Below are 23,868 nucleotides of genomic sequence, written 5' to 3'. Positions count from 1 at the left end.
CATTTTTCTTGGATTTGTCTGACAGCAAAGACCATGTCAGAGGCTCCTCTGGAAGGTCTAAAGCCACACTGTGTCTCTGGGAGAATTTCCTCAGCCACAGGAAATAGATGATTCAGAAGAATGCATGCCAGGATTTGCCCTGCTATGGACAAGAGGGAAATATCTCAATAGTTTCCATAACATGATTTATCTCCCATCTTGAAATCGGTACAGTTGCATTCCTGAGTCAGTGGTGTCACATCTGAGGCTGAAATCAATCACACTTGAAATCACAGCTTTAACTTTAGCAAAGATTTAACAAGTGTTTTATTAAAGACTTCACGAGAGTTCTGTTTGCTGTTGCAGCATACTGTTACTCACTGTTCACTACAGCAGCATAAACTTATCTGACCTTACAACAACCCCCAGGTCAGATGTTTTCCCCAAAGCACAAAGCTACTTTCAGTTTCCCTTCCAAGTACCATATATTCACTAATACTCAAGTCCACACATACAATCATGACAAGTGGGGAGTTCTTTTTCCTCCCAAATCTGTAGGATGAGTGCATGGAGTCTTGATATCAGCAGAAGTCCACTGACTTTGAAGATCTCAGCTGGAATATCATTGGGGCTGCAGGCTTTGTTGTCTTTCATCTGTTTGATTGCTTGTTGCAGTGGTAATTCACCTATGGATTCTACCACAGGGCACTGGAGGATAGCCTGGAGAGTATCAGCTGTCACTGTGGATTCATGGTTGAGGAGTTGTGCAAAATGTTCTTTCCAGTGTTTACAGATTGAAATGCCATCTTTGAGAAGAGAACCTCCATCCTGTGAAGGAAGGGGGTTTTGCCCACTTGACTTCAGTGTATGACCCTGGCGGCTTCAAAACAGCTTTGCATGTCATGATGATCGGCGTATTGTTGGATCTCTCGAGTTTTCTCTTCCTGCCACACGTCCTTTATCTTCCGGATGTGTCTTTGGGCGTCAGCCTTGAGCTGTTGAAATGCTGCCTTCTTGAGCTGCAACCTTGGGTCATTTTGTCAGGCAATGAAGCCTGCTCATTTTTGTTCCAGGAGGTCACATCTTTGAGCATCATTTTCATCAAACCAGTCTTGGTAATGGCAATGGCCAAATCCAATGGTCTGGGCCCAAGAGCCTAATATATATGACTTTATTTGATAGGTAAGCTCTATGAGTCATGTCACACTGGAATCAACACATTAGAGTGAATTTTACATTCCATAAGAATATAAGGAATAGGAACAGGAGTAGGCCATTAGGCCCCTCGAGCCTGCTCCACCTTCAATAAGATCATGGTTGATCCTATTGTGGCATTAACTCCACTTTCCTGCCTATCCCCCATAACCCTTTACTCCCTTGTCAATCAGAAATCTCTCTAACTCAGCCTAGAATATATTCAATGACTCAGCTTCCACTGCTCTCTGGAGAAGAGAATTCCAAGCAATAACAACCCTTGGAAAGAAGAAATTCCTCCTCACCTCTATCTTAAATGGGCGATCCCTTAATTTGAAACTGGTTCTCCTGGTTCTAGATTCCCCCATGAGGGGAAACATCCTCTCAGCATCTATCCTGTCAAGCCTCCTCAGAATCCTGTACGTGTCAATAACATTACCTCGCAATCTACTAAACTCCAATGAGTATAGGCTCAACCTGCTCAACTTTTCCAAATAAGACAAATCCCTCGTCCCAGGAATCAGCCTAGTGAACCTTCTCTGAACTGCTTCCAATGCAAGTGTGTCCGTTCTTAAATAAGGTGACCAAAACTGTACACAGTACTCTAGATGGGGTCTCACCAACATCCTCTATAGTTGTAGCAAGACTTCCTTACTTTTATACTCCACCCCACCTTGCAATAAAGACCAACAATCCATTTGCCTTGCAAATTACTTGCTGTACCTGCATGCTGACATTTGTGATTCATGCACAAGGACGCCCAGGTCCCTCTGTACCACAGCATTCTGCAGTCCCTCTCCATTTAAATCATATTCTGCTTTTCTATTCTTCCTGTCAAAGGACCTTACATTTCCCACATTATACTCCATCTGCCAATTTTTTGTCCACTCATCAAAACCTATCTATATCACTTTGCAGACTCTTTGTATCCTCCTCACAACTAGCTTTTCTACCTATCTTTGTATTGTCCACAGATTTGGCTACAATACACTAGGTCCCTTCGTCCAAGTCATAAATAGTTAAGGTCCCAGCACTGATCCCTGTGCCATTGCTCTAGTTACAGTTTGCCAATCTGAAAATGCCCCATTTATCTCGACTCTTTGTTTCCTGTTACTTAGCCAATCTTCTATCCATGCTAATATAACACCCCCAACACCATGAGCTCTTATCCTATGCAGTAACCTTTTGTGTGGCACCTTATCGAATGCCTTTTAGAAATCCAAATACACAACTTCTACTGGTTCCTTTATATTCACCCTGCTTGTTACATCATCAAAGAATAAATTTGTCAAACACGATTTCTATTTCACAAAGCCAGATTGATACTTCCTGATTGTATTGTGATTTTCTAAATCTCCTGCTAATAAAGGATTCTAGCATTTCCCCAACAACAGATATTAAGCTAACTGGTCTATAGTTTCCTGCTTTCTGTCTCACTCCTTTCTAGAACACTAGAATACTAGAAGTTACATTTGCGGTTTTCCAATCCACTGTAACCTTTCCAGAATCTAGGGAGTTTTGGAAGATTCTATGCTGCAAAGGGCTTAAAAATTGTAAGATTTAAAAATGCAAACTTTTTCCTTAAAATATCTTTCTAAAAATAACTACTTTGAGTTCGATGGGACCCTGCAATATGACACAGGAGCTTCCTAGGCTTGTAAGAATCTTTAGTTTTCCATTGTTATAATACAACACAAGGGTGGCCAGAAACATAGCAAATAAATGTCAAGGAAAGGGAGCTTTATAGAGGAGAAAATGGACTTCCTGAGACCAAAGATTATCAAAAGGATACTGACTTTGTAAAATATAACAACCCTTTGTTCATTTTTTTGTAAACACAGGATTTTAAAATTGTAAAATTCCCAGCCTTTTCTTAAAATCCCTCCATGGCCTCACCCCTCGCTATCTCTGTAATCTCCTCCAGCCCCACGACCCTCCAAGATATCTGCAGTCCTCCAATTCTGTCTTCTTCAGCAACCATAATTTCAATCACTCTGTCTTCAGCTTTCAAGGTCCTAAGCTCTGGAATTCCCTCCCTAAACCTTGCTATCTTTCTTTAACACACTCCTATAAAACCTACCTCCTTGATGGCACAGTGGCGCAGTGGTTAGCACTGCAGCCTCACAGCTCCAGCGACCCGGGTTCAATTCTAGGTACTGCCTGTACAGAGTTTGCAAGTTCTCCCTGTGACTGTGTCGATTTTCGCCGGGTGCTCCGGTTTCCTCCCACAGCCAAAGACTTGCAGGTTAATAGGTAATCTGGCCATTATAAATTGCCCCTAGTATAGGGAGGGAGATATAGAGAAGGTGGGGGTGTGATAGGAATATGGGATTAGGGTAGGATTAGACTAAATGGGTGGTTGATGGTCGGCACAGACTTGGTGGGCCGAAGGGCCTGTTTCAGTGCTGTATCTCTAAATAAATTGATCAAGCTTTTGGTTACCTGTCCTAATATCTCCTTATGTAGCTTTGTGTCATATTTTGTTCTAATATGCTCCTGTGAAGCTCCTTGGGGCAGTTTACTATGTGAAAGACGGTGTATAAATACCAGTTGCTGTTGACATAAATGACGAGAAACTGCAATTGTGAAGAAAAGGACACATGGCTCCCACTGCTGCTGCCGTGGGGTAGTTGGTAATATGTGGTGTTGCAGGTTGTGCTAGGGGATCATCAATCATCTTTGCATGCACAGCACTCAGCCATTTGAGTCAGGTGCGATTCAATTCAACTTGAAAGTAAATGTACAGCTTAAACTCCCCACAACAAACATTCACAACCACATGGAGTGGTCAAGGCAAAATGCATTTAAGGGGAAGCTAGATGAAGAGAGAAAGGACTCAAGGACATGTTGATATGATGAGATGAAGTAAGTCGGAAGGAGATTTGTAATAGAGCATAACCACCAGCAAGGACTTGGTGGAATTCGATGCAATTCCCACATTCCAGAATATAATATTTACTCTAAGAAAAATTGTGCACTGTTTTATTATTGAAATTGTAAGCAGTGATTTTGCAATTCAGCACTCCTGAACTAAATCTCTGGCCTAGGGTGTCAAATACCCCAATATGTGCTCCCATGCACCACTTCCATTTGACGTGACTTGGTGTTGCCACCTTTGCCAGCTGTGGCTTATTTCACTTCTGAGTCAGTAAGTTATGGGTTCAAGTTCCATTTCAGAGACTTGAGCATCAAAATCTAGGTTGACACTTCTTTGCAGTACTGAGGGGGTGCTGCACTAATGCAGATGCCACCTTTCGGGTGAAATGTTAAGGATGAGACCCTCTCTGCCCTTTTAGGTGAGTGTAAATGATCCCATGGCAATATTCGAAGAAGAGCAGAGGAGTTTTTCCCAGTGTCCTGGCCAATATTCATCCCTCAACCAACATCAATAAAAAAGGCCAGCTTGCCTGCCTGGATGTTCATGAAGGTTTATTTAACTTAATATCAAACTTGTGTAGCTCCTATTGTCTTAATGCTTTATTCCACTTATGGCATTAAGGGACCATACATGCCATCAGAGGGTCTTGAATATCAGGGAATTACCCAGATCCACTGCCTGCTTGTCTGCATTTACTAATGAAAATTAGCAAGGGGTTAAACTTGCCATGCTTTACTGAGGTTGTCTTATATGCTACCTTTGCTCAGTTGAAATGGTGCTGCTTTGCTGTCAGCTCTGCCCTTCACCACCACTTAAACTTCTACTGCTTAAGCTCAACTGCATACAGACGGTTGGACGGATGGACAGATGGATGGACAGAAGTCCTTTTGCAGTGTTGCCACTGTTGTAATGTAGATAAAACAGCAGCATATTTGTGCAGCATTATCTCCACAAACAGCAATGAAGCAATGGCCAGATAATCTTTATCATTGATGTCGGTTGAGGGATAAATATTGGCCAGGGCACCAGGGATAACTCACCTGTACTTCTTTGAAATAGTACCATGGGGTTGTTTGCGTCCACCTAAGAGGGCAGACAGGGTCTCATCCTTAACAGCTCATCCGAAAGGTGGCATCTACACCAGTGCAGCACAACCTCAGTACTGCAGAAAGGTGTCGACCTAGATTTTGTGCCAAAGTCACTGAAGTGGAACTTGAGCTGCTAACTTTCTGACTCAGAAATGAAAGTGCTACAAACTGAGCCACAGCTAACAAACATGGAGACAGGAAACCACATCAAATGAAAGTGGCCTATCTACCCATCTTGCTTTATAAAATAAATTTTTCCGCTTGTACCTGGAAGGATGCAGGGGGAGGGTAGGCAGAAATTCCTGATCTCATGTGAATTTAACCCACAGCAGACCAGCAGGGGTACCAGCAGGTGGCAATGAGATGGGATTTTGGGTGGAGGATGCAAAGGAATGATGAGTGCTTGTGTGAACTGGGAGAGGGGACAGAAAACTACCTTGATAACCATAGAAACAATTTAAAAACAATACTGAGATTTAGTCATAGAGAGTACTAATATACAACCTGACATTTCTCAACAAGGGAAAGTCTCTTCAAATTTTCACCACAATCATCTGATGTACGCATGATGTAATGTTGGATACACTTACAGCTTAAGTTAAGGTGCTCCACTGCACTTTCAGTGTAACTATTTATGATAGGTCTGTATTCAGGTCTGTTCTTGAGTTGTCAGCTCTTTTGAAACCATCATCAGCTTTTGCTAATTTTCTAGTTTGTTATGTATAGGGTTTGGAATACAGTCATGTCCCAGATTCAAACTAAGACATCTTTCATTGCTAACATGAAGGGAACAGTATCATCTCAGTAATTAATTGAAGATGCATTCAGAATGTTAAATTTTTGAGATTGATTGCTACAGGACACGAGGTACTAAAATCTGTCATTGCACTAGAGAGATTATTATCTATGAGATGAGGCATTTTTCCCATTTTATTTAAATGGTGCTGCAGCAGTGCTGTATACAGATATAAAATCAAATAGCTATTCAACATATTGATGGCTTCTTAGATATAATGAATATATTCAAGGCTCAGCTAGACAGATTTTTGATTTTCCAGGGAGTCAAGTGTTATGGGGTGAGGTGGGGAGTGGGGGGTGGGGTGGCGGTGCCACAGGAAAGTGGAGTTGAGACCACATTCAGATCAGCCATGATCTGATTGAATTGTGGAGCAGGCCTGAGGGGCCAAATGACCGAGTCCTGCTCCAATTCTGATGATCTTATGATCCTTGCTTTTTAAAGGACAAAAGCAAAGCTTCACACATTATTCCATATACATAATGCAATATCAACAATTAGTATTCGACAATTTCAGTAACATTGCTTCAATTGTTGCGTACACTGAGCCAAGGGAAAGCAATGCATAAGCAATGGAAAAGCAAGTGAAATAAATGACATGTTAAGCAATATCTGAAAACAATAACTGAAGGCTCCTTCTTGTCAACCAGATTAAAATGTTCCATGTGGTGTTCCAACATTACTGAATGAAACATAGACGCATTCAAATAGAGGTAGCAAAGCATTCAACCATCTCTTTCCAAAACGTTGGGACTCGCTCTATAACCCTTTCCATCTCTCTCTTTCTCCCTCTATCTTTAACAACCTCTTCAAGAGCAAAGTCTCTGACCAAGCTTTCAGTTATCCCATCTAATCTTTCCTTTGCTCAGCATTCAATTCATTACAGCAATTTGTAAAACACCTTTAGCTGTGTCTTTATGGTTGGTGTTACATGCAAGGTTTATTAATGAGATTAGGTGTTAAATGCTAGGACCTACCTATTTAGTTTTAATAGGTTAGGATTTGGGAAGCCCTAATGGAAGCTGAATTGTACAGATTTTTTGGGGTTGAATGTGGTTAATTTACAAAAGTAACCAAGCAGAAATGGCAGTATTGCATTTTTTTTTGGTTTGTGTGATTGATTCAATGTAGGCTCATGATCTTTCTGCTCGATGTCTATAACATAATTTATAAACCAATCAGAAACAGTAGAAACAGAAATCAATTAGAAATGTCATGAGCCTGCACTGAGCCAATCGGAAAGCTCTTGCTTGAGGATGTGCAAGGTGGACATGGCAGACACAAATCATTACGAGGATGTGTTTTTCAATCGTTTATTTTCTTTTTCCTTTTGGGTTTCTGCGTCACTTTTCTCCTTGCCTGTCTTGATAGTGTTGTTTTATTATTAGGGTGCATTGCCTGTGGTTTGACAGGTATCCAAAGCCCTCTGTTAACTTGTTGAAGCACGAATTCTTCAAGAGTGCACCCAGACTGCGAGGGCCTGAAAACCTGCAATGCTTTTGGGGCACCTGGGACACAATAGAGGTGAGTAGATGCAGTTTCTGGACCAGGTAGAAAATACTATTGAGAACCAGGCTGAATATAGAAGGTCCAGAGGGTAAGTGAAAAAGCAAATTAGAGAAGCAAAGAGGCAGCATGAAAAGAAACTGGCAGCTAGCATTAAAGGGAATCCCAACGTTTTCGATAGACAATAGTAAAAAACTGGTAAAAATAGGAATGGGGCCAGTCAGGGACCATAAAAGGGATTTATGTATGGAGGCAGAGGGTGTAGCTCATTCAAGTACCTGTCCAGATACCTCTTAAATGTTGCTACTGTTCCTGCCTCCACCACCTCCTCTGGCAGCTCATTCCAGATACCCACTATTCTTTGTGTGAAAAATTTACCCCTTTGATCCCCTTTAAACCGCCTCCCTCTCACCTTAAATCTATGCCCTCTGAAATGGCCTCGCAAGCCACTCAGTTGTACCTAACCGCTACGAAGTCAATAAAAAGGAATGAAACTGGACGGACCACCCGGCATCGAGCTCGGAAACGACAACGGCAAATCCAGCCCTGTCGACCCTTCAAAGTCCTCCTTACTAACATCTGGGGGCTTGTGCCAAAGTTGGGAGAACTGTCCCACAGACCAGTCAAGCAACAGCCTGACATAGTCATACTCACGGAATCATACCTTACAATATCCCAGACACTGCCGTCACCATCCCCGGGTATGTCCTGTCCCACCGGCAGGACAGACCCACCAGAGGTGGCGGCACAGTGGTATACAGTAGGGAGGGAGTTGCCCTGGGAGTCCTCAACATCGACTCTGGACCCCATGAGGTCTCATGGCATCAGGTCAAACATGGGCAAGGTAACCTCGTACTGATTACTACACTCCCTCAGCTGATGACTCAGCACTCCTCCATGTTGAACACCACTTGGAGGAAACACTGAGGGTGGCAAGGGCACAAAATGTTCTCTGGGTGGGGGACTTCAATGTCCATCACCAAGAGTGGTTCGGTAGCACCACTGCTGGCCGAGTCCTAAAGGACATAGCTGCTAGGCTGGGTCTGTGGCAGGTGGTGAGGGAACCAACACGAGGGAAAAACATACTTGACCTTGTCCTCACCAATCTGCCTGCCGCAAATGCTTCTGTCCATAACAGTATTGGTAGGAGTGACCACCGCACAGTCCTTGTGGAGACGAAATCCCGTCTTCACATTGAGGATACCGTCCATCGTGTTGTGTGGCACTATCACCGTGCTAAATGGGATAGATTTCGAACGGATCTAGCAATGCAAACCTGGGCATCCATGAGATGCTGTGGGCCATCAACAGCAGCAGAATTGTACTCAACCGCAATCTGTAACCTCATGGCCCGGCATATCCCCCACTCTACCGTTACCATCAAGCCAGGAGACCAACCCTGGTTCAATGAAGAGTGCAGGAGGGCATGCCAGGAGCAGCACCAGGCATACCTCAAAATGAGGTATCAACCTGGTGAAGCTACAACCCAGGACTATTTGCTTGCCAAACTGCGTAAGCAGCATGCGATAGACAGAGCTAAGCAATCCCATAACCAACGGATCAGATCTAAGCTCCACAGTCCTGCCACATCCAGTCGTGAATGGTGGTGGACAATTAAACAACTAACTGGAGGAGGTGGCTCCACAAATATACCCAGCCTCAATGATGGGGGAGCCCAGCACATCAGTGCGAAAGATAAGGCTGAATCATTTGCAACAATCTTCAGCCAGAAATGCCGAGTTGATGATGCATCTCAGCCTCCTCCTGAAGTCCCCAGCATCACAGATGCCAGACTTCAGCCAATTCGATTCACTCCACATGATATCAAGAAACGACTGAAGGCACTGGATACTGCAAAAGCAATGGGCCCTGACAATATTCCGGAAATAGTACTGAAGACCTGTGCTCCAGAACTTGCCGCACCCCGAGCCAAGCTGTTCCAGTACAGCTACAACACTGGCATCTACCCTGCAATGTGGAAAATTGCCCAGGTATGTCCTGTACACAAAAAGCAGGACAAGTTCAACCCGGCCAATTACCGCCCCATCAGCCTACACTCAATCATCAGTAAAGTGATGGAAGATGTCATCAACAGTGCCATCAAGCGGCACTTGCTAAGCAATAACCTGCTCAGTGACGCTCAATTTGGGTTCCACCAGGGCCACTCAGCTCTTGACCTCATTACAGCCTTTGTTCAAACATGGACAAAAGAGCTGAACGCAAGAGGTGAGGTGAAAGTGGCTGCCCTTGACATCAAGGCAGCATTTGACCAAGTATGGCATCAAGGAGCCCTAGCAAAACTGAGGTCAATGGGAATCAGGGGGAAAACCCTCCACTGGCTGGAGTCATACCTAGCGCAAAGGAAGATGGTTGTGGTTGTTGGAGGTCAATCATCTGAGCTCCAGGACATCACTGCAGGAGTTCCTCAGGGTAGTGTCCCAGGCCCAACAATCTTCAGCTGCTTCATCAATGACATTCCTTCATTCATAAGGTCAGAAGTGGGGATGTTTGCTGATGATTGCGCAATGTTCAGCACCATTCGTGACTCCACAGATACTGAAGCAGTCCATGTAGAAATGCAGCAAGACCTGGACAATATCTAGGCTTGGGCTGATAAGTGGCAAGTAACATTCGCGCCACACAAGTGCCGGGCAATGACCATCTCCAACAAGAGAGAATCTAACCATCTCCCCTTGACATTCATTGGCATTACCATCGCTGAATCCCCCACTATCAACATCCTAGGGGCTACCATTGACCAGAAACTGAGCTGGAGTAGCCATATAAATACCATGGCTACAAGAGCAGGTCAGAGGCTAGGAATCCTGAGGCGAGTAACTCATCTCCTGACTCCCCAAAGCCTGTCTACCACCTACAAGGCACAAGTCAGGAGTGTGATGGAATACTCTCCACTTGCCTGGATGGGTGCAGCTCCAACAACACTCAAGAAGCTCAACACCATCCAGGACAATGCAACCCGCTTGATTGGCACCCCATCTGCAAACATTCACTCCCTCCACCACCGACGCACAGTGGCAGCAGTGTGTACCATCTACAAGATGCACTGCAGCAATGCACCAAGGCTCCTTAGACAGCACCTTCCAAACCTGTGACCTCTACCAACTAGAAGGACAAGGGCAGCAAATACATGGGAACACCACCACCTGCAAGTTCCCCTCCAAGTCACACACCATCCTGACTTGGAACTATATCGCCGTTCCTTCACTGTCGCTGGGTCAAAATCCTGGAACTCCCTTCCAAACAGCACTGTGGGTGTACCTACCCCACATGGACTGCAGTGGTTCAAGAAGGCAGCTCACCACCACCTTCTCAAGGGCAATTAGGGATGGGCAATAAATGCTGCCCTGGTCAGTGACGCCTACATCCCATGAATGAATTTTTTAAAAATGGAAGAATCTTCTCTAGATCAACTCTATCAGTATATAGCATGGTGAGTTAGGTGAGATGGGGGGGGGGGGGGGATGAAAAACTCCCATAATATTCTTCTCCTCTATGGGATCCATGGCCCAGGCTGTGACACCCAGGCTCACATTAACCATTGAATCAGCCAATATACCTGGACCAAGCATTGTCGTGACTGCAAGTACTGTCCCTGGTCTAACCTCAGCCAGTGCCTTAGGAATTTATGGACAGAGAATCCATGCTTTCGGCCAAACGCCTTTCTATACTTCTAGCACCCCCTTTCCCTGATGCACCCTACACCACACCACCCCCACCACCCCAGCCAGCCCCCTGTAGAATCGATGGACCAGAATTCTGAATTGCCAGAATGGGTAAACGGATCTCACTAGAGTTGTCAAGGTAAAAATCGTACCTCTCACATCAGTTACTCTCTCCTCACACCTGCAACCTCACTACGCACAACACACCCCTGTGAAATGAGTAAATGATGAACAGACGCAGGCAGATAATCGCCCTCTTATTGTTAGCAAGGAACAGCAGCTTAGAGGAGTGGTCTGGTAAAAAGCCGATGGAATTTCTGTCCAAAGAATTGCAAAATGCCAGAGCCAAAGGATCTGCTGTTCACTCGCACACACTCAGACACAAGAACATACACGCACACTCATACCAGTATTTACACACACACACACAATCTCAAATGGAAAACACCTTCAAGAGTGAGCGATACCAAATTAAACAATATGAAGTTTGAATCTGAGGGAGCTCATATATAAAGTCAATTTAACAGCTGATAAGAACAGCAATTACACTATTCCAGGGTCAAGGAAGCTCTTTCCAGGAAGAATCTGCTTACAGCACACTTTTAATGAGAGAGAGAGAGAGAGAGATAAATGTGCAACAATGCATTTCAAATCATTAGTTATGCCCATTTTTAAATACATACATACTTCATTTGTCAGTTGAATTGCTTTGTGTTTATTACTGTGAATTCAAAGGCAAAAAGGCTATTATCTACACTTAAACCATTTGTCTCACAATGCATAAATATTATTTCAATATTGACAGCAACTGAGGGCTGTTGAATCAACAACTCATTCTCCTTTGAGATTATGGCATTTACAGTGGCCTCAGCTTTAAGGTCATTTCTGTAAATACTTGAGAGAAGACTGTGTGGAAATAAATGGACTGTGGGAACATTTGTTGAACCAGAACATGAACTCAGGCACAAGTTCAATTCACACACTGCAATAGGGAATAAAAGCTGCTGCTTTAAAATAACAGTTTAGACTGGCATTGTTGCTTCATAGATGGGCCTCAGGCTGTTACTGGTAGCAAATACACAAATGCTGTGAATAACTGAAATATAACTAGGCGATTGGATCAATTTAGCATAATTGTTGAGCAACAGAAATAGCCCCAAGGGTGTCAGTGAGCAGTCCTCTATTATCTATCGCAAGCTTTGAGGTCGAGGAATCTAAAACACGGGGGCACAATTTCAGGATAAGGGGCCGATCATTTTGGACTGAGGTGAGGAGAAATTACTTCACTCAAAGGGTTGTGAATCTTTGGAATTCTCTGCCCCATAGGGTTATGGATACTCCCTCATTGAATACATTTAAAGCTGAGATAGTAAGGTTTTTGGTCTCTCAGGGAATCAAGGAATACGGCGATTGGGCGGGAAAGTACAGTTGAAGCCTAAGATCAGCCATGATCATACTGAATGGCAGAGCAAGCTCGATGGGCCATACAGTCTACTCCTGTTCCTATTTCTTGTGTTCCTGTGTTCTTGGAATAGAGTTTTTTTTTTAGATCACGGATGGGCAGCTGTGACCTGTTGCTTGAAATTCCTGCGTCAAGTGGGAACTCCAGGACACGTTGCGTGTCTTGGGCGACCACGTGTGTAGGAAGTGTATCCAGCTGCTTCAGCTCAAGCTCAGGATTTAGGGGTAGCTGAAGTCATTGTGGAGCATCAAGGAGCAGGAGAGTTTCCTTGATTGTACTTTCCAGGAGGTAGTCACCCCACAGCCAGTAAGAGTTCAGGATACTAGGTGGGTGGCCATCTGGAAGGCTAGGAAGAAGCATGAGGTGCAGGAGTCTTCAAGATGTGTGCCACTGTCAAACATGTACTCATCATTGGAGACTTCTGGGAGTGACAATACCCTGAAGGAGTGCAGTCCAGACCATGGCACCAATGAGCAAGGGACATGCAGTTGTTATAGGAGATTCCATAGTCTGGGGGACAGACAGTCATGTCTGTAAACATCATTGTGAGTCCCGCACGACGTATTGTCTCCCTGATGCCAGGTAAAAGGACATCACGAAAAGGGTGCAGGATTTTCTACAAAGGGAAGAAAGTGAGTCAGAAGTTGTGGTGCACGTTGGCACCAGCAACATAGCAAGGGCAGGTGTTGAGGTCCTACGGTCGGATTTTCACGAGCTAGGCAAGAAGTTAAAGAGTAGGAACTCGAATGTAGTATTCTCTGGATTACTCCCAGTGCCACCTACTAAGGACAGTACAAACAGGAAGAATAGGAGGATCAATGTGTGGATTGAAGCATGGTGCAGGATGGAGGGCTTCAGTTTCTTGGGGCATTGAGACCAGTTCTGGGTAGAAGGCACCTATTCAAAAGGGACAGGCTGCACCTCAAGAGGACTGGGACCAATGTCCTCACAGGGAGGTTCACTAGTATGATTGGGGAAAGTTTAAATTAAATTGGCAGGGGATTGGGCACCAGCATATAGAAGTATAAAAGAGGAATAAGGTACATAATATGAGAGTGTTGAACAGTACTAGAGAAGGAAGTAGATCCATATTAGATAGGAGCAGACTGAGAAGGGCTACGAGGAATACAAAGACAGGATTACAGTGCATATATGTAAATGCACAAAGTGCAGTGAATAAGATTGATTGGCTACAAGCACGAATAGTAGTATGGGAATATGATGTAGTGGCAATAACAGAAACATGGCTTAAAAATGGTGAGGACTTGGCACTTAATATACAAGGATATAAAGTGTTCAGAAAAGATAGAGTAGGAAAAAAGGGAGGTGGAGTAACAGTAATGATTAGGGAAGACACTGTAGTTTTGGAAAGGGGGGATGTCCTTGAGGGGATAAGGACAGAATCCACTTGGTTAGAGTTTAGGAGCAAAACGGGTATGATCATGCTACTGGGTGTATTCTATAGGCCTCCAAATAGTGAGAGAGATAGAGGAGCAAATCTGCAGAGAAATCACAGAGATGCGCAAGAACTATAGAGTGGTGATACTGCTGGACTTTAATTACCCAAATATCCATTGGGATAATTTTAGAGTAAAGACAAAGGAGGGGAAGGAATTTCTGGATTGTATTCAGGAGAACTTCCTTGATCAGTATGTTCTTGGCCCAACTAGAAAGGAGGCATTGCTGGATCTGGTGGTGGGGAATGAGGTGGGCCAAGTGGACCAAATATCTATGGGGGAGCACTTGGATAAGAGTGATCATTGTATCATAAGGTTTAAACTCAATGCAGAAAAGCAGGAAAGGCTAGATTGGAAGAGGGCTAATTTCAATGCGATGAGATGGGATCTAGCCAGGATAAAATGGAACCAAAGACTTACAGGCAAAACTGTAATGGAACAATGGGTTATCTTTAAGGAAGAGATGCTTCAGGTACAAGCTAGGTACATTCCAACAAGGACAAACGGTAAGGGAACCAAAAACAGGACTCCTTGGCTGATGAGGGAAATAGATATTGTGATGAAATAAAAAAAAGGTGTATGTTGCATGCTAGGTGAATTCTTCAAGTGAGAACCAGGCCATATACAATAAGTTGAGAGAGGAGGTAAAGAAGAAAATAAGACTGGCAAAGAGAGAATATGGGAACAGAATGGCAGTCAATATAATGGGGAACTTAAACATCTTCTACCGGCATGTAAATAATAAGTGGGTAGTAAGAGGTGGAGTGGAGCCTGTGAGGGACAAAGAGAGTAATATATCCTTAGAGGCACAGGGCAAGGATTGAATACTTAATGAGTGCTTTGTATCAAAAGAGGAATGTGACAAAATATTGGTACAAGGGGAGAGAGTAGAGGCAATGGATAGAGTAAAAATTGAGATTGTGGATGTACTGGATGTACTGGAAAGGCTGCTATGCTTAGAATAGATAAGTCACCTGGTCAAGATGGCTTGCATCCCAGGTTGCTAAAGGAAGTGGGGGTGGAAATAATGGAAGGGCTTGCCATAATCTTCCAATCTTCCCTAGATATGGGGAAGGTGCCAGAGGATTGAAGAGTGGCAAATGTGACACCCTTATGAAAAGAAAGGTTGTAAGGATATTTCTAGCAACTACAGGCTGGTCAGTTTAACATCAATGATGGGTAAGGTTTTAGAAAGAATAATCAATGAAAAAAATCAACAGGCACATGGAGAGGTTTGAGTTAATTAAGGATAGCCAGCATGGATTTGGAAAAGGCAGATCATGCTTGACTAATCTAATTGAATTTTTTGATGACGTAACAGAGGAGGTAGATGAAGTGAATGCAGTCGATGTTGTCTATATTGATTTTAAGAAAGTGTTTGAAAAAGTACCACATAAAAGGCTGGTTAACAAAACTGAGGCAAAGAGACATTTATCGCTTGGAAGGAGGAGAATCAGTGTCCAATTAGATGAAAAAAATTGGCTCAAGGACAGAAAACAGCAAGTTGTGATAAATGGTTGTTTTTCAGACTGGATGATGGTAGACAGTGGTGTTCCCCAAGGGGCGAGCGGGGAGTAGGACTGACTGATTGTTCTGCGGAGAGCTGGCATGGACCTGATGGGTCGAATGGCCTCCTTCCAAGCCATAAATGCCTCTATGCCTCTAAACACACAGTAAGACTCCCACCCAACTCTAATACTGTAGCTCAATCCAGTGACAGAGAGCTAGCTCACACTACATCTGTGTGACATTTCCATTCCTACACCAACCATCTCCATGGCCCATTTCAGTAATACAGCTGATTGAATGTAGGATATAGGAAGATTTATATTGTAGCTTATTCCTCTAGTACAGGGGTTGGCAACATTCTTTACGTGAAGAGACTTCTTTAAAAAAGTTTGCCTAAAATAAAAACTATTGGCAATGCAAGGAATTGGTTTCAATATGCTTAAACTATGACTGCAACATTACTTTCTGGCATCCTGTTTCCTAGGATCACAGAATGTGACAACATAGAAATAGAGAGTTTGGCACATCAAGGCTGCTCCACGTGATCCACCAATAGTAATCCAATGCTCCTTCCTGCTCCCATACTTTTATATGCTTCTTTTACAAGTAATTCCCTTTGAAAGGTAGTTGCTTCAGAATCAATTTATGATAGAGAATTCTACATTCATGTCATTCTCCTTCCAGTCATGTTTTCTAACTCTACCCCATTAGAATTACAGAATCATAAGATGGTTACAGCACAGGAGGCGGTGGTTCAACCTGCTGTGTCCATGCCAGCTTTCTGCAAAAGCAACTCAGGCAGTCCCAATCTCCCGCCTTTTCCCTGTCGCCTACAATTGTTCTCTCTTCAGGTGTTTATCCTTTGGAAAGCCACAATTGATTCTGCCTGCACCAAACTCTCAGGCAGTGCCTCTCAGCTTCTAAACATTCGCTGCATAAAAAAAGCTTTTCATCATTCCCAGAAGGCTTTGTCAAGGTGCCACATAAATGGTTATTATGCAAAGTAGGAACTCATGGTGTCGGGGATAACATATTAGCATGGATAGAAGATCGGTTGGCTGGCAGAAAACAGAGAGTATGCATAAATGGGTCCTTTTCTGATTGGCAGGATGTGACAAATGGAGTTCCGCAGGGGTCTGTGCTGGGGCCTCAGGTTTTTACAATTTATACCAATGACTTAGATGAGGGGAGCGATGGCATGGTAGCTAAATTTGAAGATGACACAAAGGTAGGTAGGAAAGTATGTTGTGAAGAGGACAGAAGGAGGTTACAGACCAATGCACATTCCAAGGTCCAGGATTACGTGCTGAGGGACGCACTAAAGCTTGGGGCAGCCGCAGCAAAGGCTCAATGGGGAAAGACCACAGTGTAAGGTCCCCCCACCAAGCTGAACTGAGGGGCTGGATCCATGGGAAACCCCTCGAACTGTATCGGGAAAATTTTGTGTGCTTTAAATGTAAAAATATATATGGCATCACAATGAAATGGAAGGGTTGTGAGGCAACTCATAATTGTATAGAAGGAAACTGATCACCTTTGCACTGTTTGTATTTTTTGACTTGATGCTGTTTTAAACTGTTTGGGTGCTCCGGTTTCCTCCCACAAGCCAAAAGACTTGCAGGTTGATAGGTAAATTGGCCATTATAAATTGTCACTAGTACAGGTAGGTGGTAGGGAAATATAGGGACAGGTGGGGATGTTTGGTAGGAATATGGGATTAGTGTAGGATTAGTATAAATGGGTGGTTGATGGTCGGCACAGACTCGGTGGGCCGAAGGGCCTGTTTCAGTGCTGTATCTCTAATCTAATATAATCTAGTTGTAATTTTTACAGATTTTTATGAATAAAGTATATTTTGAAAATTAAACAGAAGTTACAGACCAATACAAATAGGTTCAGTGAGTGGGCAAAAATCTGGCAGATGGAGTATAAGCAAGGGAATCAAAGGGTATGGGGAATAGATGGGAATGTGGAATTCGAGACACAAACAGATCAGCCATGATCTTATTGAATGGTGGAGCAGGCTCGAAGGTCCACATGGCCTACTTTTGCTCCTAAATTGTATGTCGCCATTGCTTCTTTTGCCTTTGTCATGAAGACTCCCCACCGCCCAAGAATGAGATATATTAATTTCGTCATATGAACATTAATTTTAAGCTGTTGCTGGAGTAAAGAAATTACTTGTTTAAAAAGAGATCACTGGACACTTGGCTGGAGGACATTTGCATACTAAGAGACAGTTCTTGGCGAGACAAAAGAATTGCTCACTGATTCAATTAACAGACATTGGGCTGGGCAACGGTGATCCACATCTTGTCGGGGTAAGAAACAGCTCTACACCCCCTCCCATGCATGAGTGGTTAAGCAGCTGGTCACATGACGAACTAGCTGGTCCAGGCTTTTTGAACTAGACACAGGACAGTTTGAATTCAGACCACAGAGTGCAACTGAACCTGGAACAAGAGAGCGTCTCTCCTGGTTGGCTCTCTCTCACTTTCTCACAAGCCTCCGGACCCACTGAAGACACGTAAACCTCAAGAGAGAAAAGACGCCTACATCGAAACAAGTCAAAGGGTGCACTGGGCCCCAACGAATGGCAAGACTTACCGGCAACCAAAGACTCCACATTGAACTCAAAGGACCATAAATAACTACCAGATATTTCCTTAATCTTTTCCCATTTATTCCTTCTACTTTTTCTGTCTCTATCTGCGTGTGTGTTTATCGAGTATGCATGCTAGCGTGGTCACGTCGCGTATTCGTAGCCATTACCCCAATTAGAGTTTAAGACTAATAAACTTCCATCTTTCTGGTTTAAATCTAAGAAAACCTGTCTGATTTCTTTGCCTTACAATTGGAAAGCAGTGAACAAGGATTCACTGAGGGGGCGCTAAAACGCAGCGTTTTTAAAATGGCTGCGTTTGCTGACAACGCTACCACTAGGTGGCGCTACAGTGACACATGCGCAAATGCAGCATGTGCCACTAAAACTTCACAGTCTGCGGCTTCAGGCAGCTGCCAGGACTAAAGATGGCACTGCTCAAATAATCACACGAAGGCAACCTAACCTAAACACATGGCAGCACACAATGGCCGGAGGGAGCGGGGAGCGGAGCAGGCCGGGGAAGGGAGGGAGGGAGTGGGCGGGCGGGCGGGTGAGCCAGCGGTCGGGGGGGAGTGCGGATGATGGTGGTGAGCGAGCGGGCGCCAGGGGCGGTGAGCGAGCGGGCCGGGCGGTGAGCGAGCGGGCGCCAGGGACAGTGAGCAGGTGGGCGCCAGGGACAGTGAGCAAGTGGGCGCCAGGGGCGGTGAGCGAGCGGGCCGGGGGCGGTGAGCGAGCAGGCCGGGAGCGGGCAGCAGGGGGGGAAGGAGGAGAGTGCATCCGCCACCAGCAAGGTCTTTGGTCGCACTCTCCCCACTCCCCCGACCCCCCTCTCCCCCCACCCCACAGACCCCCTCACCCCCCCACCCCCCAGGCCTCCTCTCCCCCCACCCCTGCTCTCTCTGGCCCGGATCCCCCCCCCCACCATTTGCCCGCGTTACGCGATGACAGCATCTGCGCAAGCACCAACCAGTCCTGGCACTGCGAAACGCAACGCATGCGCAGAGGGTAGGAACTAATGTGCGTAGATTGACGCAGTCGGATGACGTAAGCTGCCGGCTGCATTGTCAGTAATCACTTTGTTTTAAAATTAAACTCTGTTACGGTTAAACCAGGCAAAGGCTGAGAGGGAACCCCTCGACCCCTGTCTCACCTGGTCATAACACCTTAAATCGATGTCCTCTTGTTCCTGAATCTCCCAGCACTGGGACCAGTTTCCATCCACTGTGTCTAGACCCATCATGATTGTGAAGACCTCCATCAAATCTTCTTTCAACCTTCTCTTCTCTAAGGAGAACAACCCCAACTTCTCCAATCTATCCACGTAACTGAAGTCCCTCATTCCTGGAGCCACTCTCTTAAACCTTTTAGAATTAGAATTAGAATTAGAACATTACAGCGCAGTACAGGCCCTTCGGCCCTCGATGTTGCGCCGCCCTGTGAAACCATCTGACCTACACTATTCCATTTTCATCCATATGTCTATCCAATGACCACTTAAGTGCCCTTAAATTTGGCGAGTCTACTACTGTTGCAGGCAGGGCGTTCCACGCCCCTACTACTCTCTGAGTAAAGAAACTACCTCTGACATCTGTCCTATATCTATCACCCCTCAACTTAAAGCTATGTCCCCTCGTGTTTGCCATCACCATCCGAGGAAAAAGACTCTCACTATCCACCCTATCTAACCCTCTGATTATCTTATATGTCTCTATTAAGTCACCTCTCCTCCTCCTTCTCTCCAACGAAAACAACCTCAAGTCCCTCAGCCTTTCCTCGTAAGACCTTCCCTCCATACCAGGCAACATCCTGGTAAATCTCCTCTGCACCCTTTCCATAGCTTCCACATCCTTCCTATAATGCGGTGACCAGAACTGCACGCAATACTCCAGGTGCGGTCTCACCAGAGTTTTGTACAGCTGCAGCATGACCTTGTGGCTCCGAAACTCGATCCCCCTACTAATAAAAGCTAACACACCATATGCCTTCTTAACAGCCCTATTAACCTGGGTAGCAACCTTCAGGGATTTATGCACCTGGACACCAAGATCTCTCTGTTCATCTACACTACCAAGAATCTTCCCATTAGCCCAGTACTCTGCATTCCTGTTACTCCTTCCAAAGTGAATCACCTCGCACTTTTCCGCATTAAACTCCATTTGCCATCTCTCAGCCCAGCTCTGCAGCCTATCTATGTCCCTCTGTACCCTACAACATCCTTCGGCACTATCCACAACTCCACCGACCTTAGTGTCATCCGCAAATTTACTAACCCACCCTTCTACACCCTCTTCCAGGTCATTTATAAAAATGACAAACAGCAGTGGCCCCAAAACAGATCCTTGCGGTATACCACTAGTAACTAAACTCCAGGATGAACGTTTGCCATCAACCACCACCCTCTGTCTTCTTTCAGCTAGCCAATTTCTGATCCAAAGCTCTAAATCACCTTCAACCCCATACTTCCGTATTTTCTGCAATAGCCTACCGTGGGGAACCTTATCAAACGCCTTACTGAAATCCATATACACCACATCCACTGCTTTACCCTCATCCACCTGTTTGGTCACCTTCTCAAAAAACTCAATAAGGTTTGTGAGGCACGACCTACCCGTCACAAAACCGTGCTGACTATCGCTAATGAACTTATTCTTTTCAAGATGATTATACATCCTGTCTCTTATAACCTTTTCCAACATTTTACCCACAACCGAAGTAAGGCTCACAGGTCTATAATTACCAGGGCTGTCTCTACTCCCCTTCTTGAACAAGGGGACAACATTTGCTATCCTCCAGTCTTCCGGCACTATTCCTGTCGACAATGACGACATAAAGATCCAGGACAAAGGCTCTGCAATCTCCTCCCTAGCTTCCCAGAGAATCCTAGGATAAATCCCATCTGGCCCAGGGGACTTATCTATTTTCACACTTTCCAAAATTGATAACACCTCCTCCTTGTGAACCTCAATCCCATCTAGCCTAATAGCCTGAATCTCAGTATTCTCCTCGACAACATTTTCTTTCTCTACTGTAAATACTGACGCAAAATATTCATTTAACACTTCCCCTATCTCCTCTGATTCCACACACAACTTCCTACTACTATCCTTGATTGGCCCTAATCTAACGCTAGGTGATTTCTGCACCTTCTCTAAAGCTTTCACGTCCTTCCTAATGTTTGGCATCCAAAATTGGACACAATACGCCAGTTGAGGAAGAACCAGTGTTTTATATAGGTTCATCATAACTTTGTCACTTTTATACTCTGTGCCTCTTTTCATAAAGCCCAGGATCCCATATGCCTTTTTAATCACTTTCTCAACCTCCCCTGCCACCTTCAATATTACCCCCAAGTCTCTCTTCTCCTGCACCTGCTTTAGAATTATATGCTTTATTTTACATTGCCTCTCCTAGTTCTTCCTACCAAGATGTATCATTTCACACTTCAATGCATTAAATTTCATTAGCCACCTGCCCGCCCATTCGATCAGCCTGTCAATGTCATCTTGAAGTCTATCACTATATGGTACTGGACCTAATCCTAAGGAATGAAGCCGGACAAGTGGTAGAAGTGTCAGTGGGGGAGCATTTCGGGGATAGTGACCATAACTCGTAAGGTTTAGGGTAGTTATGGAAAAGGACAAAGATGGACTGGAAATAAGGGTACTGAATTGGGGGAAGGCCAATTTCAATATGATAAAACAGGATCTGGCCAATGTGGACTGGGAGCGTCTACTTGTAGGAAAGTCTACATCAGACCAGTGGGAGTCATTCAAAAAGGAAATAGTGAGAGTTCAGGGCCAACATATTCCCGTAAAGGTGAAGGGTAGGACCAATAAGTCCAAGGAACCCTGGATGTCAAGGGATATAGAGGATTGGATAAGGGAAAAAAAGGAGGCTTATGGCAGATTCAGAGCACTGAAAACAACGAATGCACTAGAGGAGTATAGAAAGTGTAGGGGGTACCTAAAAATGTAATTAGGAGAGCGAAGAGGGGGCATGAAAAAACACTGTGAGCAAGATACAGGAAAATACCAAGGTGTTTTACAAGTATATTAAGGGCAAGAGGATAACCAGGGAAAGTGTAGGGCCCATTAGGGACCAAAGTGGCAATCTGTGTGTGGAGTCGGAGGACGTAGGTGAGATTTTAAATAATTACTTTTCATCTGTGTTCACTATGGAGCAGGACAATATACGTGTAGCGATCAGGGAGGGGGATTGTGATATACTTGAACAAATTAGCATTGAAAGGAAGGAGGTACAAACGGTTTTAGTGGGCTTAAAAGTGGATAAATCCCCAGGCCTAGATGAGATGTATCCCAGACCATTATGTGAGGCAAGGAAGGAGATAGCAGGGGCTCTGACACAAATTTTCAAATCCTCTCTGGCCACAGAAGAAGTGCCAGAGGATTGGAGGGCAGTGAATGTGGTACCATTATTCAAGAAGGGTTGCAAGAATAAAACAGGTAATTAAGGCCAGAGAGTCTAACATCAGTGGTAGGGAAACTATTGAAAAAATTCTGAGGGACAGGATTAATCCCCATTTGGAGAGGCAGGGATTAATCAAGGATAGTCAGCATGGCTTTGTCAGGGGGAGATCATGTCTAACAAACTTGATTGAATTTTTCATGGAGGTAACGAGATGTGTAGATGAGAGTAAAGCAGTTGATGTAATCTACATGGACTTCAGTAATGCTTTTGATAAGGTCCCGCATGGGAGATTGGTTAAGAAGGTAAGAGCCCATGGGATCCAGGGCAATTTGGCAAATTGGATCCAAAATTGGCTTAGTGGCAGGAGGCAGAGGGTGATGGTCGAGGGTTGTTTTTGTGATTGGAAGCCTGTGACTAGTGGTGGACTGCAGGGATCGGTGCTGGGACCCTTGCTGTTTGTATTGTACATTCATGATTTACGCATGAATATAGGAGGTATTTAGTGATCGGTAAGTTTGCAGATGACACGAAAATTGGTGGTGTCATAAATGGTGAGGAGGAAAGCCTTAGATTACAGGACGATATAGATGGGCTGAGCAGTGGCAAATGGAATTTAATCCTGAGAAATGTAAGGTGATGCATTTTGGGAGGACTAACAAGGCAAGGGAACATACAATGGGTGGTAGGACCCTAGAAAGTACAGAGGGTCAGAGGGACTCCCCACTATCCCCTCCACCAATGAGAAGACTTTATCGCTGCTCCCCCTCCCCCACCCCCCCTCGCAGAGAAAAACTGACCTGCTTCTCCCCTTCCAACCAGTATCACATCTCGATCCCCCGGACGGGGATCGGAAGACATGGGAGTGCCGGCTAGCGGCACAAAGATCGCAAAAGGACTGGAGGCAGAGGTGAGCATGCAATTAACTCAGGTATGTAGATTGATTTAAATATGTAAATTGTGGTCCCGTTGCTAAGCATGGCGATCGGGCCGGGCCCTGCCGTCGTCAAGGTCCATGGCGGGCCTCATCCGAGGCAGTCTTCATGTCCACCCTGCCACAGATCCCGACGTCGAGGCCTGTTCTGCATCTAACTATGAAAGCACAGTGTCCAATCTCCCTAACATTTCAGTATTAGCTAACAGGATAGTTGGAGTGTCAATTTGAGAATTGTCTAGGCCTCCTTCTGCCTCATCCTCGCTATCCCGACTACCTGATATAGTGCTTGCTATCCACCTCCCGGTGGTGATATAGTTTCAACATGTTGGTGTGACACAGCTGTTTCTTT

General features: G+C 44.7%; 1 long non-coding RNA gene across 1 annotated transcript in view; it reads left to right on the top strand.

The window, feature by feature from the left end:
- LOC137369527 (uncharacterized) overlaps window positions 1–23,868 on the top strand; it is an 80,792-nt gene that overhangs the window by 42,332 nt on the left and 14,592 nt on the right. Inside the window, exon 2 of the long non-coding RNA XR_010974961.1 lies at window positions 7,324–7,459. This is a non-coding gene — a long non-coding RNA (uncharacterized lncRNA). The remainder of the gene's footprint in view (window positions 1–7,323; window positions 7,460–23,868) is intronic.

Source organism: Heterodontus francisci, chromosome 5 (assembly GCF_036365525.1).
Source record: "Heterodontus francisci isolate sHetFra1 chromosome 5, sHetFra1.hap1, whole genome shotgun sequence".
Taxonomy (NCBI): domain Eukaryota; kingdom Metazoa; phylum Chordata; class Chondrichthyes; order Heterodontiformes; family Heterodontidae; genus Heterodontus; species Heterodontus francisci.
The sequence above is the reverse complement of the archived record's forward strand: the minus strand, read 5'-3'. Positions and strand labels throughout refer to the sequence as shown.